Below are 21,077 nucleotides of genomic sequence, written 5' to 3' on the forward strand. Positions count from 1 at the left end.
CAGCACTATAACTCATGCCCGAATGAAGCTTGCCTAACACATGTATTTTCCTGAAAGATACATCACCACCTGCTTGCACTTAGGAACTCTAGACAGCCCGTCATCACTGTGCTTGCAGATCATTTAAAAATTCCCAACAGGAGTTCCCGTTGTAGCTCAGCTGGTTAAGAACTTGACTAGTATCCATGAGGATGCGGGTTCAATCCCTGGCTCTCAGTGGGTGGAGGATATGGCTTTGCCATGAGCTGCGGTGGAGGTTGCAGATGCAGCTCGGATCTGGCGTGGCTGTGGCTGTGGCATAGGTCGGCGGCTATAGCTCCAATTCAACCCCAACCTGGCAACTTCCATGTGCTGTGAGTACAGCCCTAAAAAGCAAAAAAAAAAAAAAAAAAAAAAAAAAATTTAAATCCCCAACAAAAAAAACACATCAACAATGAAAAATATGGCATTAAATAGACCATGGACAGTATCCTTGCTTATAGTATAAGAGCTGAAACAAGAGGGCAGAGCACGACCTCGTTTGACCTCAACTGGGAACACAGGCATCGGGCATCCTGCAGCCCAGATTTTTCTCAGCAGCAGGCACACGTCCGGGGATGACTGTAAGAGAACCTGCTGAGGATTGATTTTGAGGTTACAAATAAATTTTAGCAAGGTGGTGAAATTTGCAAACACGGAATCTGCGAACAGTGCAGATCGGCTCTCCACGGTGAACCTCGCTCTCGCTCCACTGCTATCCCCTCGTCCACGGGTCAGCAGACTTCCTGTAAAGGGCCAGGGAGTAGATACTTTAGGCTTTGCAGGCCGAATGGCTGGTGTCACAGCGGCTCAGCTCTGCTGTGGTACCAAAAGCAGCTGTAGACAATACATAAATGAGGAGGCAGGGCTGTGTTCCAGTAAAGCTTTATTTACAAAAAACAGGCCCTGGGCTGGGTTTGGCTCTCAGGCTGTCGTTTGGACCCTGGTAACCTGGTCGAACTGACCTCTGTGTCTCACCCGCACTGCCCGCCTGAGCTGCCGCCCACATCCATTCTGGAGCTTCCAGCTGATTTCCTTGTGGATTTTAAGGGTAACTTAGGTCTAATCATTCTCCCACTTACGATGTCCAGCCACTTCCCAGCACACGTGGACTAGAATTCCACACGGCGACAGCACGGCCCCAGCTTATTTCCGCAGTGTCACTGTGGGTCACCTTTCCCCTTTGCCCCATCCTGTCCTCTTCCAGCATGTGGCTGTCCCCTGCGGTTTCCTGCTTCAGCACCTTTGCACACCATCTCCCTGCTTGGAATGTGTGCATGCCCTCTGCCCGGCCAGCTCCCGCACACTCAGCAGTCACACGGAAGTGACATTTGTCACTTCCTCCCGTGTAAATTAGATGGCACTCCTCTGATCTCAGGGCACCCCATGCTCTTCCTTCGGGACACTTGGAGTGGTCAGGGCCCGGGTGCTCAGGTGTGTCTCTTTCCCCCGCCGCCCCTGCATCAGCTGCCGGCTCCGGGAGGAGAGGAGCCAGGGACACAGCGTCTTGTCTGCTCATGTTGCCTTCACACACTTTGTAGACCTGGCCTAAAACTTGTGGAATCAGTAAGTGATTGTACACAGCAAACTTTTGTTCATACAGATCTTTGTATGAAGCTACAATACAGAAACTGGGAGAAGTCACCCTCTTAGAGCCTCTAGTCTGCCTAGTCAGTTTCAGAATGATGATTAAAGAGAAGACCCATCCTGACAAGTGAGTCTGGAAATGGCTGTGAGCATGGGTCTTTGTTGTCCGAGGGTGGTTATGCCCTCGGGTACACCCAGTCCAGGGCTTTCTCCCTGGGCTTGAGAGCTCTGCTCAGGCCTACTGGTCTCCCTTTTCTCCTATTTTTTTTTTTTTTTTGGCTGGTAATGTTTTCATGCAGGAAAGTAGAGGTAAAGTGTGCTTGAGGAGGCATTTTGGTACCCCTTTTAGAAACTGACCTCGGAGTCTCCCTTGTGGCTCAGCAGTAATGAACCCAACTAGGATCCATGAGGACGTGGGTTTGATCCCTGGCCTCACTCAGTGGGTTAAGGATCTGGTATTGCCGTGAACTGTGGTGAAGGTGGAAGACAGGGCTCAGATCCAGTGTTGCTGTGACTGTGGTGTAGGCCGGCAGCTGTAGCTCCGATTCACCTCTAGCCTGGGAACCTCCACATGCCACGGGTGTGGTCCTAAAAAGACTAACTAGTTAACTAACTAAATAAATGCTGACTTTAATTTCTTCTCTCAAACCGTCCTCTCATCCCTCTGAGACCTTAGCTGGTAATAGTTTCTTCCTACAGCTTTGCCATAGTTTGGGGAAGAAGCTTTGACTTGCCAGAGGATCATCTAAACAGCAGACTTCCAAGGGCACCCCAAGAATCCTGCCTGCTCCAGGTGGGCAGACCACTTAGCATATTGTGGAAAGAGCACATGTCATTTCTTAGGTGGTCTCTAGTAGGTTAGCAGTGATGAAATTTAAAGCCTCATTTAGCTTTTTTTTTTTAAAGATGTGTTATGGAAACATCACCTGTGCATTATAAAAAGTTAGAAAGTAAAGGTAAGCCAAACACACTCTCCCCCTTTCTCTTACCTCTCTCCAGAGATGACCACAGTTATCCTTGTAGGTTTTTTCCTGTGTGTTTCTGTGTGTGTATATGTGTGTGTGTGCACGTGCGCATATGTGTATATATATACGTGTGTGTATATACATGTATATATGCATATGCTTTTTTTTACACCAAAATGATGTAGCACTGATTTGTAATCTGCTTTTTTCAGTGAACCATTTCCAACCTTTATTTCAGTAAATTTCCTTTAATTCCCTGCCCACATTCAATTTCTGTTATTGGCCCCCAAGTATACTTTTAAGCCAGTTTGTCCAAATCAGTATCTAGTCTAAGACCATGCAACTGCCCCTGGTTGTAACTTTCTTTTTGTCTCCCAACCCAGCAGAGTCTCTCCCTAACGGAAGGGGCCAGCTGTCCTTAGAAGCCCTCGTCTTCTAGAGCTTCCTGAGGGCGCCGTGGCGCTGGATTCTTCAACCCCTGCATTTCCTGTTTCTAGGGATGGGTTCAAGTTCATTTTGGGCTGAGGTGATTCTGGGCACTTCTTCCACCTTCCAGGGACCCAGCATTAGCAAAGCCCGGGTTGACCCCTGGATGAGGGTTATGGCAGCCTTGGACCTTCTGCCAGGCAGTTTCATTCCCCCCGCTTGACACCAAAAAGTGATCTTTGAGGTGTAACTTTGAGCGACTCACCACTTACTGAATGCTTTTAGCACCAAATGATAATTATTGCCTGAACTTACGTGTATTCATTGGGTTTTAATAAAACAGTGTTTCTCTAAATCTTTCATTTTTTTAATATGAAGTAGATTTTTTTCTTCTTCACTTGGGGCCATCTGATTACCTTGATCCTGGTTAGAAAGGCAGGATCTTTGCTAGTCCTCACCCTTTAATCATTAGTTTTCAAAGTAAGGAGTTGAATGATAGCCATTTCAAATAGTGAGAAATGAGACTTTTCCTTGCCTTTTCTTTTTGCCATACTCATGGCATACAGAAGGCTTGTGGGCTTTGAATCGAACCCGAGCCACAGCAGTGACAACACCAGATCCTTAACCATAAGGCCACCAGGGAACTCCTGCGTTTTCTTTTTATCAGTATATACTCATGGATTTTTATTGCTTTGGTGCATTTTAATCATTAATCTTTTTATTATAACTTTAGGCAGGGAGACTCCTTCAGCTGGTTCCTGTGAACTTTTGTCAGAACCTCCATAATCTTTTTTTTTTTTTTTGTCTTTTTGTCATTTCTTGGGCCGCTTCCGCAACATATGGAGGATCCCAGGGCAGGGGTCTAATCGGTGCTGTAGCCACCGGCCTACGCCAGAGCCACAGCAACTCGGGATCCAAGCTGAGTCTGCAACCTACACCACAGCTCACAGCAACACCGGATCCTTAACCCACTGAGCGAGGCCAGGGATCAAACAGCAACCTAATCGTTCCTAGTCGGATTCGTTAACCACTGAGCCACAACGGGAACTCCCAGAACCTCCATAATCTTGAAAAGCTTTCTCACTAAGTGGCACAAGTGCCCCAGGCTTATCTTGGGACTTTGCAGGGTATTGGACAGTGGTGTTAGAGACCACAATCTGGGCATTAGGGGAAGTTGTTGCTATGGAGGTGACTCGTTTCTATAGAATTAAGCGAACAGAGTTGGAAAATATATGTTAAAAATTAAGAGTTCAGATTGAAACGGAAGTTCCCTTGTGACTCAGAGTGTTAAGGATCCACTATTGCCGCAGTTGTGACAGGTCACAGCTATGGCACGGGTTCAGTCCCTGGCCTGGGAACTTCTGCATGCCTTGGGCTTGGCCAAAAAAAAAAAAAAAAAAGCTCCAATTTAATGTTCAGTTTCAATAGTCCCCTGCTTTCACTTATTTTCCTCAATTTTATCATAACTCCTTTCTTTGGAGTTCCATGAGGATGCAGGTTGGATCCCTGGCCTCGCTCAGTGGGTTAAGGATCCGCCATTGCTGTGAGCTGTGGTGTAGGTTCTGGACTCAGCTCGGATCTGGCGTGGCTGTGGCTGTGGTGTAGGTCAGCAGCTGTAGCTCCACTTCGACACCTAGCCTGGGAACCTCCATATGCCGTGGGTGCAGCCCTAAAAAGACCAAAAACAAACAAAAAACTACAAAAAAACTCCTTTCTCTTCTACAGAAAAAAAAAAATCTTTATTATTTAACCTATAAATGTCGGAGTACAGTTTTGAAATTACAACATTTACGTTATTTATATCACTACGAATGCTGCAACTGCGAAGGAAAGTTTAACTTTGTACTTTGTGTGTTGTCCTTAGAGTGCGTCCACTGAGGATTCTACAGTTGACCCTTAAACAGTGCAGCGGTTTGTGGCCCCAACCCCCGCCTCCACAGCCCAAAATTCAAGGATAACTTTTGACTCCCCCAAAGCTTTACTAATAGCCTGCTGTGGAGTGGAAGCTTTAATTGACTGTCAAAGAGTCAATTAACACATATTTTGTGTGTTCTTTATATATCTACATATATTCATGACATACTTAACTTTTTCTTGATTTCGGGGGGCGGGTATTTCTATGATTACACAGTTCATCTGTGAGTTTTTTCAAATTGTTACAACTCTCCCAAGATTTTTCCAATATATTGACTGAAAAAAAAAAATCAGCCTATAAGTAGACCCACACAGTTTCAACCTGTGTTATTCAAGGGTCACCTGAGTAATTAAAAACTGTCTTCACAAATCTCTAAAAATCAGTTCTTCGTCAGAGTGACTGTGTCCCCAGCGTGGCACATGGTTAGTTCACATCTTTCAACTTTTCAGTTTAAGAACTTTTCAAATTTAGTTTTTTTGAGAGAGGTAATGTATTTACATTAGTGAAAGGTCAAAAGTATACAAATGTTAAATCTAGGTGGCAGGTATATGGTGTGTGTGTGCTTTTTAGGACCACACCTGTGGCATCTGGAAGTTCCCAGGCAAAGGGTCCAATTGGAGCTACGGCTGCCAGCCTGTCCCACAGCCACAGCAACTCGGGATCTGAGCCTCATCTGTGACCTACACCACAGCTCATGGCAACGCCAGATCCTTAACCTACTGAGCAAGGACAGGGATTGAACCCGCATCCTCATGGATACTAGTAGGGTTTTTAACCTGCTCAGCCACAACAGGAACTCCCTATATGGGAATTTGTAAGTCATTCTCTCTACGTTTCTCTTTGAAAGTTAAAATAATTAAATTTAAGCCATATAGAAAGATATACACAATTGTCTTTACCTTGTTCCCTCATGGATACCCCTTTTATTAGCATAAAGCTTGACCCTTTGAGTCTTTGTTTTGCAGATTCAAACTGTGTGTGTGTGTGTGTGTGTGTGTGTGTGTGTGTGCACGTGCGCGTGAGTTTGCAGGAGACTTTTGATCACTGTCCAGGGATTTCGAGACTGACAATACTGGATTTTTATACTGCCCCAATTTTGTTCAAAAGATGTGACTTTTGGAGTTCCCATTGTGGCTTAGCGTTAACGAACCCGACTGGTATCCGTGAGGATGATGGTTCAATTCCTTGGCCTTGCTCAGTGGATTAGGATCCGGCATTGCTGTGGCTGTGATGTATGCCGGCAGCTGTAGCTCTCATTCCACCTCTAGGCTGGGAACTTTCATATGGCCCTAAAAAAGAAAAGAAAAGAAAAAGATGTGACTTTTACGATTATTGCCTTTGGAGTTCCCGTCGTGGCTCAGAGGAAACGACTCTGACTAATATCCACAAGAACGCAGTTCTATCCCTGGCCTCGCTTAGTAGGTTAAGGATCTGGGGTTGCCTAAGGATCTGGGGTTGCCGTGAGCTGTGGTATAGGTCGCAGACCTGGCTTGGATCCTGCATTGCTGTGGCTGTGGTGTAGGCCAGGGTTACACCTCCGACTGGACCCCTAGCCTGGGAACCTCCATATGCCGTGGGTGTGGCCCTAAAAAAGACCAAAAAAAAAAAAAATTACTACGTCCTTAGGCATATTTGGGTTGAGGGTCGGGGAAAGACAGAGAGAGAAGGATTAATTCAGTGATTCCTTCTTTTAGGTAGATTTCCCTAAAGTATCTGAACCTGAGAGACAGGGAAGGTAGAACAGGGTTTGGAAACATCTGCATTTGCTGGAAGAAAACATGAGCTGATGGCACTAGCTGAGAATTGAACTGCACCAGACAGAAGCAAAATCTGAAGGGCAGATGGATTTTTAAAAGGTAGCTGTGGACCCAGTTGGGACCAATGATTCGAAAGCCACAGGGAGCAGGTTTAATCAAACTGTCAGAAAGAACTTTTTAATGTCGAAATCTCTCTACAAATGGACAGCCTGGGGATCAGTGGCTCCCTTACAGCTGGGGGTGTTCAGGTTGAGCACCTTTCAATGAGGCTGCTGGAGAGTGAGGTCCTGCCTAAAATGTCCTGCCAGGCGACCTGCACGGTGACTTCTGAGAGACAGTGGAACTGTCCCAGTTTGGCTGAATGAATCTGAAGGATGCACTTCTAGCTCTTACGTGACTGCCACCCAAAGGTCCCTGTACACCTGCTTCTGTTGAAAATGAAGCTTCAGGAGGGTGTGGCCTTGACCCAAAGCCAGGTGACAACCCCGAGCATCTCCCATTCCTCTTCCTTTTATCCCGAGAGACTTAGATACAGTGATATTGTACCTCACATGGTTCTGAACCTAAAGGACAGGGCTGGACGGGCCGCGTCCTCTTTCCAGCCCAGCAGTTGGGGCCTGACCTGCAGCTCTACCCCGCTTCCTCCCGTGTCGACGCAGGGATGAACAGGACGCGATCCCGAGCTGAAGCCGGGAGCCGGAGCCCCAGCGTTCCTTGTTTTTCTGTCTGTGCTGCAATGCCTGGCTCCTGTGTGGCACTCACCTCTCAAGTCAGGTTGAAGCCCAGCAGCCCAGGCTGCTGCCCTCCTGCTCCTTGGTTATTCAGTGCAACCTTTAGTCTAGGAAGAGTGCCAGTCTTCATTTCCAAGAATCATATCTCCTAAATGGGGCAATCTGCTTTAAATGCCTGCTCGCCTGGCGCCTTCCCCATCTCCTGATTGGCACAATGAAAGGAACAGTTTTACCTTTTTAACTGCCTGTACTGTGCTAGACAGGGTGTGTGTGGGTGTGGGTGTGTATGTGCATGTGCACACGCAAGCACATGTGCACCAACGTGCCATCCTTGCACCCTCGAAGTGGACGTTTTCGGAAGCCTTAAGAGTCATAGACAAGCTTTCCTTCTGCATTTTCCCTATTGTGCTCAACCTAAAACAAGTTATTTTTAAGACAGGCTGGCTATTCCGATGCACCAGACTTTTTGTTTCTTGTCGGGAAACACACGCACGGAGCTGGGAGAGCTCCTTCTCCCTGCGTGGTCCCAGGTCGGCATTTGCTCCATCACTCGTGACATCAGGCACCTCGTTCCGGTACCCTCTCACTTCTCCTCCTGTGTTCCCCATGTTGGGCGAGTGACCTGGCATTCTCCCTCCAAGAGAGCTGGGCTGGTCTCGGCATGGCATGGAGAAGCCACTGGTGGTCGCTCGTCCTCTCTGATTTCCAGTTTGACCCAGCTCCTCTGGAACCCGGGTTTTTATTTCCTGCCCCTCGGCTGCGACCAGAGGCTTCTCTCAGGAAGTGCCAGTGACCCCTCTGCCCCCGTCTGCGCTGGCAAGGCAGCCACTGTGTGCAAGTATGTCCCTCTCAGAACGTTTCAGCAGCATCTGAGGCTCGCTGGGTCAGAGCCCCGCGTCCAGTAGTTCAGCCTGGTCACCATCTTCCGGGACAGAAGAACCTCGGGCCGGATGCCCACCTGTGCCCTCCCAGAGTAGGTGGCGACACCCTCTAGTGGGGTGTGGACCCTGGAGTTGATTTCCTGGTTTGGGGACAAACCTGTGCTCCCTGCGGCCTTGTTTGTCACCTAAGTCTCCTGGGGATTGATGGGGTCAGACATGCAGACGTTCATCCTGTAGCGGCAGCACCGACCACTGTTCTCGGTCAAGGAGTCTCAGCCTGGAAGGTCTGGCGAAGCGAAGTCCCTTGTGTTTCAGGGGAGCAGGTGTGGCCCGTACCGCACGTGCTTCGGCCGAGTGTGCGGCTCTGTTCTCTTTCCTTCCGGAAGGCAACACGGGTTGAGGAGAACCAGGATTTGCTTTACCGGAAATGACTTTGGAGAAGCAGCTCCTTAAAATAAAATCCTAAAAGAATGAGAACCGAGGGAATGTTGGGCGCAGTGGTCCTGACGCCGAGGCGTCAGCTCCGAGTGCCTCCAGGAAGACGGTGGCGTTTCAGCGCTTCAGAAGGGAGGGAGGGGAGTGTAGACGTGAGCAAATCCAGGGCAGCCTCCGCATCGGGGGGGCAGCGAGGTCTGGCATGGGGGTAACCGGGACACACGGGAAGGTTATTTCATTTCGCTCAGCGCAGGACCATTTGGGATGTGGAGAACAGCTCTGTGACCCGCTCCATCTCAGGGGTCTCCGGGACACCCATGGGGCTCGTGACTGTGAGCTGGGCGAAGACTCAGGGTGGGAAGTGGCTGACAATGGGGCAGAGGATGCAGGGCGACAGCCTCTGTGATGAAAGAGATGCAGCCCTCGCCCAACCAAAGAAGAGCATCTCTGGGGGGGAGGGGCAGGGGGAGGGGTGGCTTGAAGAACATTTAAAATACCCCGCCTTGGGAGTTCCCGTCGTGGCTTAGTGGTTAACGAATCTGACTAGGAACCATGAAGTTGCTGGTTCGATCCCTGGCTTTGCTCAATGGGTTAAGGATCCAGCGTTGCTGTGAGCTGTGGTGTATGTAGGTTGCAGATGCAGCTTGGATCCTACGTTGCTGTGGCTCTGGTGTGGGCTGGCAGCTACATCTCCGATTGGACCCCTAGCCTGGGAACCTCCATATGCTACAGGAGCGGCCCAAGAAATGGCAAAAAGACAAAAATTAAAAATAAATAAATAAATAAATAAAATAAAATATCCTGCCTTTGGGAGTTCCTGCTGTGGCGCAGTGGGTTGACAATCTGGTTTGTCTCTCTGGCGTAGCCAGTTTAATCCCAGCCTGGCACAGTGGGTTCAGGAGCTGGTGTTACCACAGATGTGGTGTAGGTTGCAGCTGCAGCTCAGATCAGTCCCTGGCCTGGGAACTTCCATGTGCCACAGGTGATGCCAAAAAAGTAAGAAAAAGAAAACCTAACCATTTCTGAGCATGTGTGCATGTGCCTGCGTGTGTCTCGTGTGCCAGACACAGAAGAGACGATGCTGTGGGTGGCCTGCGGGCAGTTCAGTTAAGGTGGGGGCTGTGGTGCCTGGTCCAGAGAGGACAGTGCATTTCCCAAGGTAGGAAGCTCCCCTGGCCTCCCCCGACCCGCTTCCTCCGAATTCTTTTCTGGAAGAGCCAGAGCCTGTCGTCTTTATGGGCGGCGTGGGGAGAATCGGTGCATGTGTCCTTTCTCAAAGTGTTGATGGGAGCTGACCACCTCTGATGGTTCAGTAAGCTCCGGCGGAGTTGCTTCCTCCAGCCCTTTGTCATTTCTCATGTGTCTCCGTATCTCCCAGCGGGCGCAGGTCGGCATCCAGCATTCAGGGGTGGTAAACATTAGCACGTGTGCTTGGCCCAGCAGAGATCCGTGTTTCTCCATCATCCCCTCGGCCGTCCGCCCGGCCGGGGTTCCATCCATCCCGATAAGCCATTCGTCAAACAAGGAGCCTTCCCCTGTGGCCCCCATCAGTTCTCTCCCTCATAGGTAGGACCGGGTTTGTGCCCTGTCCCATGACTGCCAGACCCCCAGCAGCAATGCCAGTCTACGCGTCCATCAGACAGTCTTTGCAGCCTTTACTTCTTTAACTGGTTGTGTGTGTGTGTGTGTGTGTGTGCGTGTGCGCGCGCGTACGCTAAGTAGCTGTGTATGCTGTATGTATACGTCTGAAGAGAGAGTTTGAGGTTGTAGCCCATTTGCCCACCACGCAGTATTCTAGTTCACTGATCCAGGCGTTAGGAATCGACCTGGTAAGGTTGCATCTCCAGTAGAAATTAAGGGTTCTATTTGAAACACTCACAAAGGAGAGTTCTATTTTTGTAAATAGGATAATTGGGTGGAAAACTGTGCTAACATCTATTTTTATTTAACCACTCCCAAGGACAAAGCTTAACAGTTAAAACCACCATTTACCCAGGGGCAGAGTCCTCTGTATACAGGCCGAGTAGTCAGGGAGAGGGGGGGCCATCAAGAGTCAAACCATTAAGTCCTATCCTCTTGTCGCAGGTGTACGGATGGAGGTGGGACAGTGCGGAAGGGGGAGGAACAGGCAGAGGCGCCCCCGCACCTGCTGGGAATGTGCTGTAGTGAGCAAGAGAGCTCGTCATGAAAGAGTCAGACGAGAGACGGGTTGTGTTGTGACAGAGGTGACATTTATTCTGTAAGGTGTTTGGTCATCTTTCACTCTGGTGCAGGCATGGGGAATGGTGGATGGCAGCACAGCATGGCTCGTTACACGGTGTGTACGACCCCACAGGAGAGAAGCAGGAGGAATGAGCATTTATAGAGCTCCCACTGTGTACCACGCGGACCAGCAATGGTTAGGGTGTGACCTTGCCATCAGAGAGACCTGGCTCTGGGCTCTAAGCCTGCATGTGCTTGTTCAGAAGCGGGGATAATGGTGGCTGCTCAGCCCACAGACTGGTTGGGAGACATCAGCAGTACATCTCTGGAGCTCAGGAAATGTCATTTTTTAGGATGAAGGCCACCCATTGGTCTTCGTTAACACTACGTGAGACGGGCCTCATGTTCCCTATTTTACAGATGGGTAAACTGAGGCCTAGGGGATTGATGACCTTACCCGAGATCTTCTGTCTTGTAAGTGTCGAAGCTGAGATTCTCACCAGGTTTTCTAGCACACAAGCATCTTGTTTTTCTCTATTCCATGCTGCCTAGATTCATAAATCACTCTCTTGTTTCTTGTAACTGGGAGGTGTGGACTCTGGACCAGAGCACTCTCCTGGGTCCAGGTGCTGGTGGGTGACTGTGTCCTCTGCGATCATGTTGACAAGCTCAGGCAGTGATCTGTATGACGATGGTGACAAAGAAGCAGGATGCTGAGTCTGGGCAAGGGGCGATGCTTTCCGCCTGCGTTTGGCACATCACCTGGAGAAGCGGCCTGTACTCTCAGATGGCTTGATTCAGTGGATGTGGAGGCACGTCCCAGCTCTGGTTTTGTGACCGTGACAGTTGCGTCCCTTTCCTTTGGCTCTCCTGTCAAAGTCCAGGTTTTGGACCTTGTTCAAATCTAGTGTGATGGGCTCCAGTTGACTTGATGGATGATACAAACGGCGTTATGTGGTCTAAGCTTCTGCCCGGGTCTCCACCTGCTCCCACAGAGCTGAGAGGTCAGTAGCTTCTTATGGATCTTCTTATATTAATAGGATGATGATCTGCTCATGTGTGTATGACGGGGTCACCATGCTGTACAGTGGAAAATTGGCAGAACACTGTAAACCAGCTATAATGAAAAAAATAAAAATCATTATATAAAAAAATAGGATGATGCAAACAGACAGTGTGTCAGGGTGGGGGGTGCTTTTTCTTGGAGGCTTGAGGGCGCATTATAGGTTGAGCTGTGTCCCCCTCCAGATTCATACATTGAAGTGTTGGCCCCCAGTACCTCAGAATGTGACATTGTTTGGATACAGGGTCACAGCAGATGTCACTACTTAAGATGAGTTCATACCAGGATGTGAGGACCCTAATTCGATATGACTGGTGTCCTTATAAAAAAGGGGGGGGGGACGTTCTTGTTGTGATGCGGTGGAAACAAACCCAACTAGTATCCATGAGGATGTAGGTTCAATCCCTGGCCTCACTCGGTGGGTTAAGGATCCCAGCGTTGCCTTGAGCTGTGGTGTAGGGCAGCTCGGATTTAGCATTGCTGTGGCTGTGGTGTAGGCCGGCAGCTGCAGCTCTGACTCTATCCCTAGCCTGGGAACTTCCATGTGCCACAAGAGCGGCCCTAAAAAAGGAAAAAAGGGCGGGGGGTTTGGGGGGGGGATTTGAACACAGACACACACACAGGTAGAACTTCCTGTGAGCACGATGGAGAACTCGGGCTGATGCATCTATATTCCAAGCAACACCAAAGATTTCTGGAAACCACTGGAAGCTAGGGGAGAGGCCTGGAGCAGATGCTTCCTCACAGCCTCAGAAGGAACCTGTCCTGCTGACACTGTGATCTTGAACTTCTAGTCAGGATGACACAGTTCTCTTGTTTTAAGCCACTCGGATTCTGGCGCTGTGTCACAGCAGCTCTCACAGCACGGAACCCATGGAGAAATCGTGACATAAACTCCAGGAGAGGAGTAAGAATCGCACATGCGCTTTGGTTAACGTTTCCATTGGATATAAGGCTTCAGGAAGTAAAGAGAAGAGAAGCGCCGACAAGCAGACCAGCTTCTGAAGAACGCGAGCGTGTGTTCCAAGAGGGACATTGCTCTGAGGTGACATTTTGCCTCATTGGGTTTTTTTGTTTTTGTTTTTTGGTTTTTGGTTTTTTTGCTTTTTGCTTTTCCCAGCTTAGATGTCGAATCAGAGCTGCAGCTACCAGCGTGCCCCACAGCCACAGCAACGCAGGACGGGAGTTGCGTCTGCGACCTACGTCTCAGCTCATGGCAACACCGGCTCCTTAACCCACTGAGCGAGGCCAGGGATCGAACCCGAGTCCTCATGGACACTAGTCAGATTCATTACCGCTGAGACACAAGAGGAACTCCCTTAATTGGGTTTTTTAAAGGGAAACACCTTGTCCATTAGGGTTGGAAACATATTTTCGTCAAGACCATAAGGCGACTTAAAAAAAAAAAAATTGGCCACCCATAAGTTTAAATTTCACTGTGGCAAACGGATTTGTCTAACAGAACTTTCTGTCCAGACTATAATGTTTGCGATCTCCGCTCTCCAGCACAGTAGCCACTGGCTGAGTGTGGCCGTTAAGTACTGGAAAGGCAGCTGGAGTGGCTGAAGTGCATGTTTAATTTCTGAAGTTCTAATTTAACTCTCCACTCATGGCTGGTGACACCATGCTGGGCACTGTGGATCTAGAACATAAGTGGCTGTGGGCTGGGGCCCAAAGGGGAAAACCGGGGGGCCTGAATCTTTAGCGAGGTTCATGGGAGGGTTGGGTTACCTGGTCACCCTGGGTTTGCTAGTGCCCTTGAGTGTGGCCTTGTCCTTAGCCAGCAGGACTCTGGTGGGAATAAACGTGAAGAAACGCAAGCAGAAGTTTCTAGGTGTTTTCCTAAAAAGATGCTTAATACGGGCCTGCTTCTCAGAGCCCAGGTCCTCTTCGGCTGTTCAGGACTCAGTAGGGAGATGGGGCGGATTAAGAAGCAGGAGAGGAAAGGCTGGAGATGCTGGGTCTGAGGCACCAGGGGGACTGAGAAGTTGGTTTCAGGTTGTGTGTGCTGGCCCCTGATGTACCCGGAGGGACCCAGAGTCCCAGCGTTAGGAGGTCAAGGATGTCCAGGTCAGCCCACCTTCTCTGAAAGCAGGAGGGTGGCCCTTGAAGTATGTGTGCTAGATTCCCAATAGTTGTGTACAGATGCCCAATAAAAGCTCCTGGAGTTCAACACTGCCCCCCGCCCCTCGCCATCTGCATTGACGGCCGCTCCGTGGGATGTGTGGCCAGGGGATGCTGATTTGGAGAGAGTGCACGTGGGCTATTTGAGAATCTAAAACAGACCCACAGCTGGGCGTTCTCAGATGCGGTTTCACAGCGAACAAGAACGGCTCCTGTGACTGTGCTGGCCAGCCCTGGTCCAGTGACCATTGTCCGTGTCTCACCACCACTAGCTTTGGCTCAGTGCCCCATGTAATTAAAAAAACTGCACCTTTTCCCAACTCCACTCCGCTATCATTGTGATTTCACAGAGAAGTGAGAGGCTCGACTAGTCTTGTGATTTTTCCACACCCCGAGACAAAGTGGGAGTGTCCTGCGGAGAGGCTTTGCATCAGGATGTCCCCGCCTCCCCTTCCCCCCCTCCATCCCAGCAGACTGAACTCTAAGCAGGGTGGGGGGCTGTCGTGACAGCGAGGGCCGGATTCGCCTGGTTGAGTGGTGAGCTGGAATGGTTGGGCCTTGGAGGGCAGGGATTTTCATTTGAGAAGAGGTTCGGAAGAGAAGCAGGGCTGAGGTCAACCCCCAGTACATTCGGGAGCTTGTACCTGGCACACAGCCTCGTGCTCGGGGACTCGGGGGGACATCAGCAAGTAGGGAGAGCAGCTGGTGGCTTGTGCCCACACAGATAGGGTGACAGTGCCTCAGCTCACCGAAGCCCACGCTCACGCTTCTCCCAAGACCTCATAAACCCATCGCAGACGAGATTAAACAAAGCAACAAAAGAGTTCAAGGTTTGCGGGGTAAGATGTGAGGAACCCCGTGGGAGAGACACAAAGGAAAACCTCTGAGGTCCCAAATGACCGGGGATGCTTATTTGACCTGGTCTTTGAAGGATGGCCTTGATGTGGGTGGGCGGCCAGGGAGCCTGAGGCTGCTCCGGGCAGGGGTGCACGAGGCTGGCTGGGGACAGTGGGTGTCTAGCTTGCCCTGACGGGCACAAGTTACAGGTCACAGATTTTTCCATTTGCACGGGATGATGTGACTGTAGCAGCCATCAGCAGATGGAGAGTTCAGAGGGACTACACTGAAATAATTAATAACTTGCAGAGGCAGCCAGGAGTCCCCGTGTCTCAGTGTGTGCCTTTCCGTTCCAGCAGGGTACAAGCAAAGAGCGGCTCGCAGCCCCATCTGCTCCGCTCTTCCTGGCTCTATCTTTTATTTAATAACCTCTCTGTGACCTCTTCACGTGAGGTCACCCGTCTCCTCTTTGTCTCTTGTTCTGTGTTTAAATAGTCCTGGCCGTGACTTGCTGGGAAGGGCTTAATGCGTCGTGGGTGGGATTGACCTCCTGGTTGAGTTGAGGACAGTGCTTGCCGCAGTGCGCGCAGGAGGCGGCGGACGGGGACTTAGAGCCGGTGGCCAGGGCCGGCGGGAGGCAGGCAGGGTAAGGTTTAGCTGGACCCCTGGGAGAGTGGCGATGATGCTGTAGTCCTGGGAGAAGGGGGGAAGCAGGAGGAGTGGGTTTGTGGGGTGAAGAACAGGGTTATGAACTTGATCTGGGCCATCTGAAGCGGGAGAGTGGACATCCCGTGGAGACATGCAGCAGGTGTCAAAAAGACCACCGGCTTCGCGTGTTCGAGACCCCATGGCTGCAGCTGGAATTCCTTTGGCATCAGTCGTCCTTCCCTTCCCTTCTCAGGTGGTTCCCCATAGAGTCCCTTCAGATTAGAGGGGAGGAAGCTTCTTAAGCCTCCCTGGCCTTTATCCTCGCACTTGAATGCTAAATCCAGAGCTCCCTGTTCCTGCTCAGTAGTTCAAAAGCTCCGAGGGATCCTTGGAACAGTCGCACCCTGGTGGGACTTTTCAGAGCACTCCTGGGGTTGGGAGAGAAAATTTCAGGGTAACTGCAGAATAATCGGAGCTGCAGCCAGCGCGAGTGATCCTCGGGCTGGGATGTGGATGTGAGGCCAGCGTGTTTGACGGTGGCTGAATACCTGCTGACCTGTGTGCCCCAGCTGGGTGAACTCCACCTGCCTTTTCACTTCACGTAATTGCGGTGAACAGCACGCCAGCTCCGTGTCTGTGAAAGGAGCAGGTGAACGTTCCCCACCGGCCTTGCCGCCTTGGCCGGGCAGCCCAGTGGACGACCTCGAAGCTCCACTTATTCATCTGTGAAATGCAGGGACTTGGCGAGATGCCCTGTCACGTGACTTCCAACGCTGGCCTTTTAGGTCGGTCAGGGATTCTTTGTCCAGGGTGTGCTATTTTTTCCAGAAGAGCCATTCTGCCATGGCCAGGTAGCTTATCATCGTGGCGAGAAGCCGCATGATGCGGCGGCCAGCACGTGGCCCTTGGGGTCGGTGCCCCGAGGTGAGGTCCTCCGCGGCGCAGCTAGCCGTGCTGCTCTTCCGCAGTTAGCTGTTCCTCACCGGCGCTCAGGTTTCCTCACTGCAGAGAGGGAACAGTACTACTCACTTCTGCCTCACTGGCAGGTGATATCACCAGTATCAAGGATTTACCCTTGCGCCTATTTTTTAAACAGCTTTAATAAGACATAATTCACTCACCACCATGTTGATCCTTTCGAAATACAACTCACTGGTTGTTAGTATACTTGCAAAGTTGTGCATTGATCACTACTAGCTGATTCCAGAACCGTTTCCTCACCCCCGAAAGAAATCCCATACCCATTAGCAGTCACGCCCCAGTCTCCCCTCCCCCTTGGCCTGGGCACCTGCTAATCTGCTTTCTTTCTTTCTTCTTTTTTTTTGTCTTTTGTCTTTTTTTAGGGCTGCACCCATGGCATATGGACGTTCCCAGGCTAGGGGTCTATTCGGAGCTGTAGCCACCGGCCTACACCACAGCCACAGCAACTCGGCATCCGAGCCGCGTCTGCGACATACACCACAGCTCACAGCAATGCCGGATCCTTAACCCGCTGAGCGAGGCCCAGGGATCAAACCCGCAACCTCATGGTTCCTAGTCGGATTTGTTTCTGCTGCACTTTGACAGGAACTCCTGCTAATCTGCTTTCTGGTCTCCGGACATTTTGCACCAGGCTTTGCCTGTTCTGAACATTTCGTGTAAATGGGTTTCTGCAACATGTGGTCTTCTGTGTGTGGCTTCTTTTGCTTAATCTTTCATTTCTGTCGCAGCAAGCATCAATACTCCATTCCTTTTTCACGGCTGAGCAGTATTCCGTTGTATGATGTACTGTGTGTATTTGGTTTATCCACCGTCGCTTGGTGGACATTCGGGTTGTTCCCCTCTTCTGACCGTTCTGAATAATGCTAGGAACGTTTGTGTACGAGTTTTTGTGCAGACGTGTGTTTTCCATCTCTTGGTATCTCGTTGTGGTTTTGATTGGCATTTCTCTGATGACTAACAGCGTTGCCCATTGTTCGTGAGTTTATTGGCCATTTGTGTATCTCCTCTGGGAAAATATCCGCTCAGATTCTTTGCTCATTTAAAACGGGGGGTTATTTGTCTTTTTATTGTCGAGGTGTTAAGACTTCATAATACATTCTGGATACTGTTCCTGGTTTTTAAATAGGTGCTCGGTCAGTGTTCATTCCTCTTACCCGGTTTCTCACAGAAATCTATAACATTTCAGGTGACATCAAGAACTAATGGCCCAGATGTCGAGTGGCCAGGACCTCTTAAACCCTACCCATACGTCTTGCCCAGAGCTCTTCTTAGCACAGAGCCCCCAGCCTTTCTGACCCTAGAGCCCAAATTTGGAGCCTGGAACAGCAAGGGTAGGGAGGGTGTGCAGAGGAGCTGTGGCAGAACCCACAGGCCAGTGGCTATTTCTTTCTTTTTTCTTTTTTTGGCTGCCCCTCGGCCTGTGGAGCTTCCGGGCCAGGGATCAGAGATCACATCTGAGCCGCAGCCTTGAACTCAGTCACAGCTGTGGCACTGCCAGCTCCTTAACCCATTGTGCCGGGCTAGGGGTCGAACCTGCGTCCCAGGGCTCCCAAGTTGCTGCCGATCCTGTTGCACCGCAGTGGGAGCTCTGGCAGTGGCTGTTTTCTAAGTCCTCTGTTTTTCTAGATGGAGGACCTAAGAGGTAATTGCACAGCTTTTGTTGCTGCTGCAGCACCGCAGTGTCCTCCCCCTTGCGCTGTGGGCATCTGGATGTTGGAGCCAAAGACCGCGTAGCGATTAATCTGAGAACATCGTCTGCCTTCCACAGTGCTGCCGCCGCCACCCTGACTCACGTATTTTCCAAGGGTGATCTGGGAATTTTAAGTCATATATAGAAATGTCTCAAGGATAGTCATGGGTCTGTTTTATTTTATTTTTTATTATTTTTTTCTTTATTTTTATTGTTTGTTTATTTATTGGGGCTGCACCCACGGCTTATGGAGGTTCCCAGGCTAGGGGTCGAATTGGAGTTGTCCCCACCAGCCTACGCCACAGCTGCAGCAACACCAGGTCCGAACTGTGTCCGCAACCCACATACACCACAGCTCACGGCAATGCCAGATCCTTAACCCACTGAGCGAGGCCAGGGATTGAACCTGCGTCCTCATGGATCCTAGTCAGATTTGTTTCTGCTGCAGCATGGCGGGAACTCCCCATCACGGGTCTATTTTAAAGAGAAGAGAGTGTTGCGGGAAACCTTGAAGCTGCCTGAGAGGACCTGGAAATTATTCCCCGTTCTGCGAACTGTGCTCAGGATCCCCGAGACGCGTTCTGCGCTTGCTGCCCCTCCGCCACCCTCATCCTTTCTCTCCATCCCTTCAGCCTGGCATCTATAACCATCCCCTTTCTGCTGATTCAAGTCCAGCTCATCCCTCCAGGCCCAGCGGGGTCTCCTGCCCCCTCCGGAAGCCTCTCAGGGCCACTATAGTTAGGGCCCCTTCTCCCTGCACACCAGGGGGAAGTCAAGGCCTTGGCAGTCACCCTGGACCGTCCCCTCCCACAGAGAGCCAGCGCCACCACTTTGTGAAACTGCCGAGCCACAGATCTGCCCTGAAGACTTGGCCTTTCCTTCGCCATGGATTTGAAGGGCCGTGGACAGACGTTATTGAGTCCTCCTCGTAAGTCCATCAGGACAGTTTCACATCTCTTCACTGCCCGGGAAATTTGCTCAGAGGACACAGCCAGGCCAGTTGCATTTGGATGATGGTTATTGTTTTAAAAGGGTAGGAGGTCCCTGTAGGCATGTGAGTCCATTACGGTGCAGCTGTCTCTTCTCCTTCTGTTTTTCTCAACATTTGGCCCTGCCTCCACGTGGTTGCCATCAGTTTTGCAGAAAAGCACATTCTACCCTCAGAAAGTGTGCCATCTACTTGGAAGGATGAGATAAATCAGAAAATTATTTACTTTTAGAGCTAGAAGATTCCTGGGGGATTATCTCAAAGAATATTTTCCAATCTCCCATCCTGACTAAAAACCATTAAATGCTTTATGTAGAAAAAGAAGAAAGTTTTCCTTTATGAAATAACTTTGGGCTGTGGAGCACCTCGTGTGGCCCTCTTGGAGATGCACCGTGTGCGCTGGTATGTTAAAGGCTCTGAGAAGTCCTGCAGTGAAGACGGCAGCTTGGTTTGATTTAACCTGGCCTATTAAAAACGGTTTTGATCTCAAATTTTGTTGTTCTTTTTTCATGTAGAAATTAACAGCTCCTAGGTCACTAGGCACACAAAGAAACCTGTGTTCAGAAATACTAAGTTGATATGATCAAAGCTAACACAAAGCCAGACATGAAACCAGATTTTCTGACTCCTACTCCGTTGTTCTTTTTGTTTTGCTTTATTTTATTTATCTTTTTTTTTTTTTTTTAAGGGCTGTACCCATGGTGTATGGACGTCCCCAGGCTAGGTAGGGGTCCAATCAGAGCTGCAGCCGCCGGCCTACACCGTAGTCATAGCCACACCAGATCCAAGGCACATCTGTGACCTACGTCACAGTCACAGCCACACCACATCCAAGCCACCTACACCACAGGTCACGGCAACGCTGGACCCTTCACTCACTGAGCGAGGCCAGGAATTGACCCCGAGTCCGCGTGAATGCTCGTCGGGTTTGTTACGGCTGAGCCACAGCAGGAACTCCCCACAGGGCTTTTTACAGATAACCACGTCGTACCTGGAAGAGGGTGTGCGGTGTTTGACATGCTGTCCTTTGTGTCGTTCACGAAGAACACGCAGCTGGAGGGCGGGAGCTGCGCGCGTGTGAACCCCGGTCCTGTCACTTTACGCGCTCATGGCCTTTGGCAGCGAAGCCTGTTAGTCTCCCGGGGTTTCTTTCTTCCTCCCTAAAGAGAGGACGACCCTCACAGCCTGACGGGGTTTGAGGATGAAGTGAGATCGTCTGTGGAAGCATCATCTGCGTTCGTGTCTCTGTCTCCTCGGACTTTGCTCCTGAGACCAGACGCTGGACCCCGGGACCTGTACCTTGAAAAGGCCAATTTCATCACAGATGCCGGGAAGGCAGTAAGGGCGATCCTAACGGATGTTTATTACATGATGACTTAAAGAATGACGGCGCGTGGGATAAGAGTAATTTCCTGTGGAAATTCAGAGCTCTTTTGAACGGCCGAATATTCATGGGCTTGAGAGGCAACTGATGGGGGGCGCGGGCCAGACCTTGCCGATGGCCTGGGGCCGGCTGGACAGACTCTGTCCCGGGTAGGACCCCTTTAGGATCTCAGGCCACCCGCGGCCCCTCCTCCATCCCCACAGCACAAAAATGTCCTCGAGGTTTCTTTTAAAAGAGAGAGCAGTTTGCCCTTGGAAGACAGTTGGGTCCACAGCGTTTGGCAACAAAGTTTGTCCCGAGATGGGAAAGGCATGGGACAGGGGAGATGCTGTAAGAGGTGGCAGGGGGCAGGGCCGGAGCGCAGAATGGCAGGAGGACACAGCCGAGGTTCCCCCAGTGCAGAAGTCAGCCCATCACCCAGGCCTCAGAACATGCCCACGTCGCT

At 50.4% G+C, this 21,077-nt stretch overlaps 1 protein-coding gene and 1 long non-coding RNA gene across 5 annotated transcripts in view; both read left to right on the plus strand.

Moving 5' to 3' along the window:
* The window catches only part of HIPK2 (homeodomain interacting protein kinase 2), a 204,958-nt gene that overhangs the window by 16,293 nt on the left and 167,588 nt on the right, over positions 1-21,077 (plus strand). The gene's annotated exons all lie outside the window — the stretch shown is intronic.
* On the plus strand, positions 2,104-3,351 carry LOC125117240 (uncharacterized). The gene is made up of 2 exons (XR_007132552.1): positions 2,104-2,398; positions 2,512-3,351. It is a non-coding gene; the product is annotated as an uncharacterized LOC125117240 (long non-coding RNA).

This window comes from Phacochoerus africanus, chromosome 16 (assembly GCF_016906955.1).
Source record: "Phacochoerus africanus isolate WHEZ1 chromosome 16, ROS_Pafr_v1, whole genome shotgun sequence".
NCBI lineage: Eukaryota > Metazoa > Chordata > Mammalia > Artiodactyla > Suidae > Phacochoerus > Phacochoerus africanus.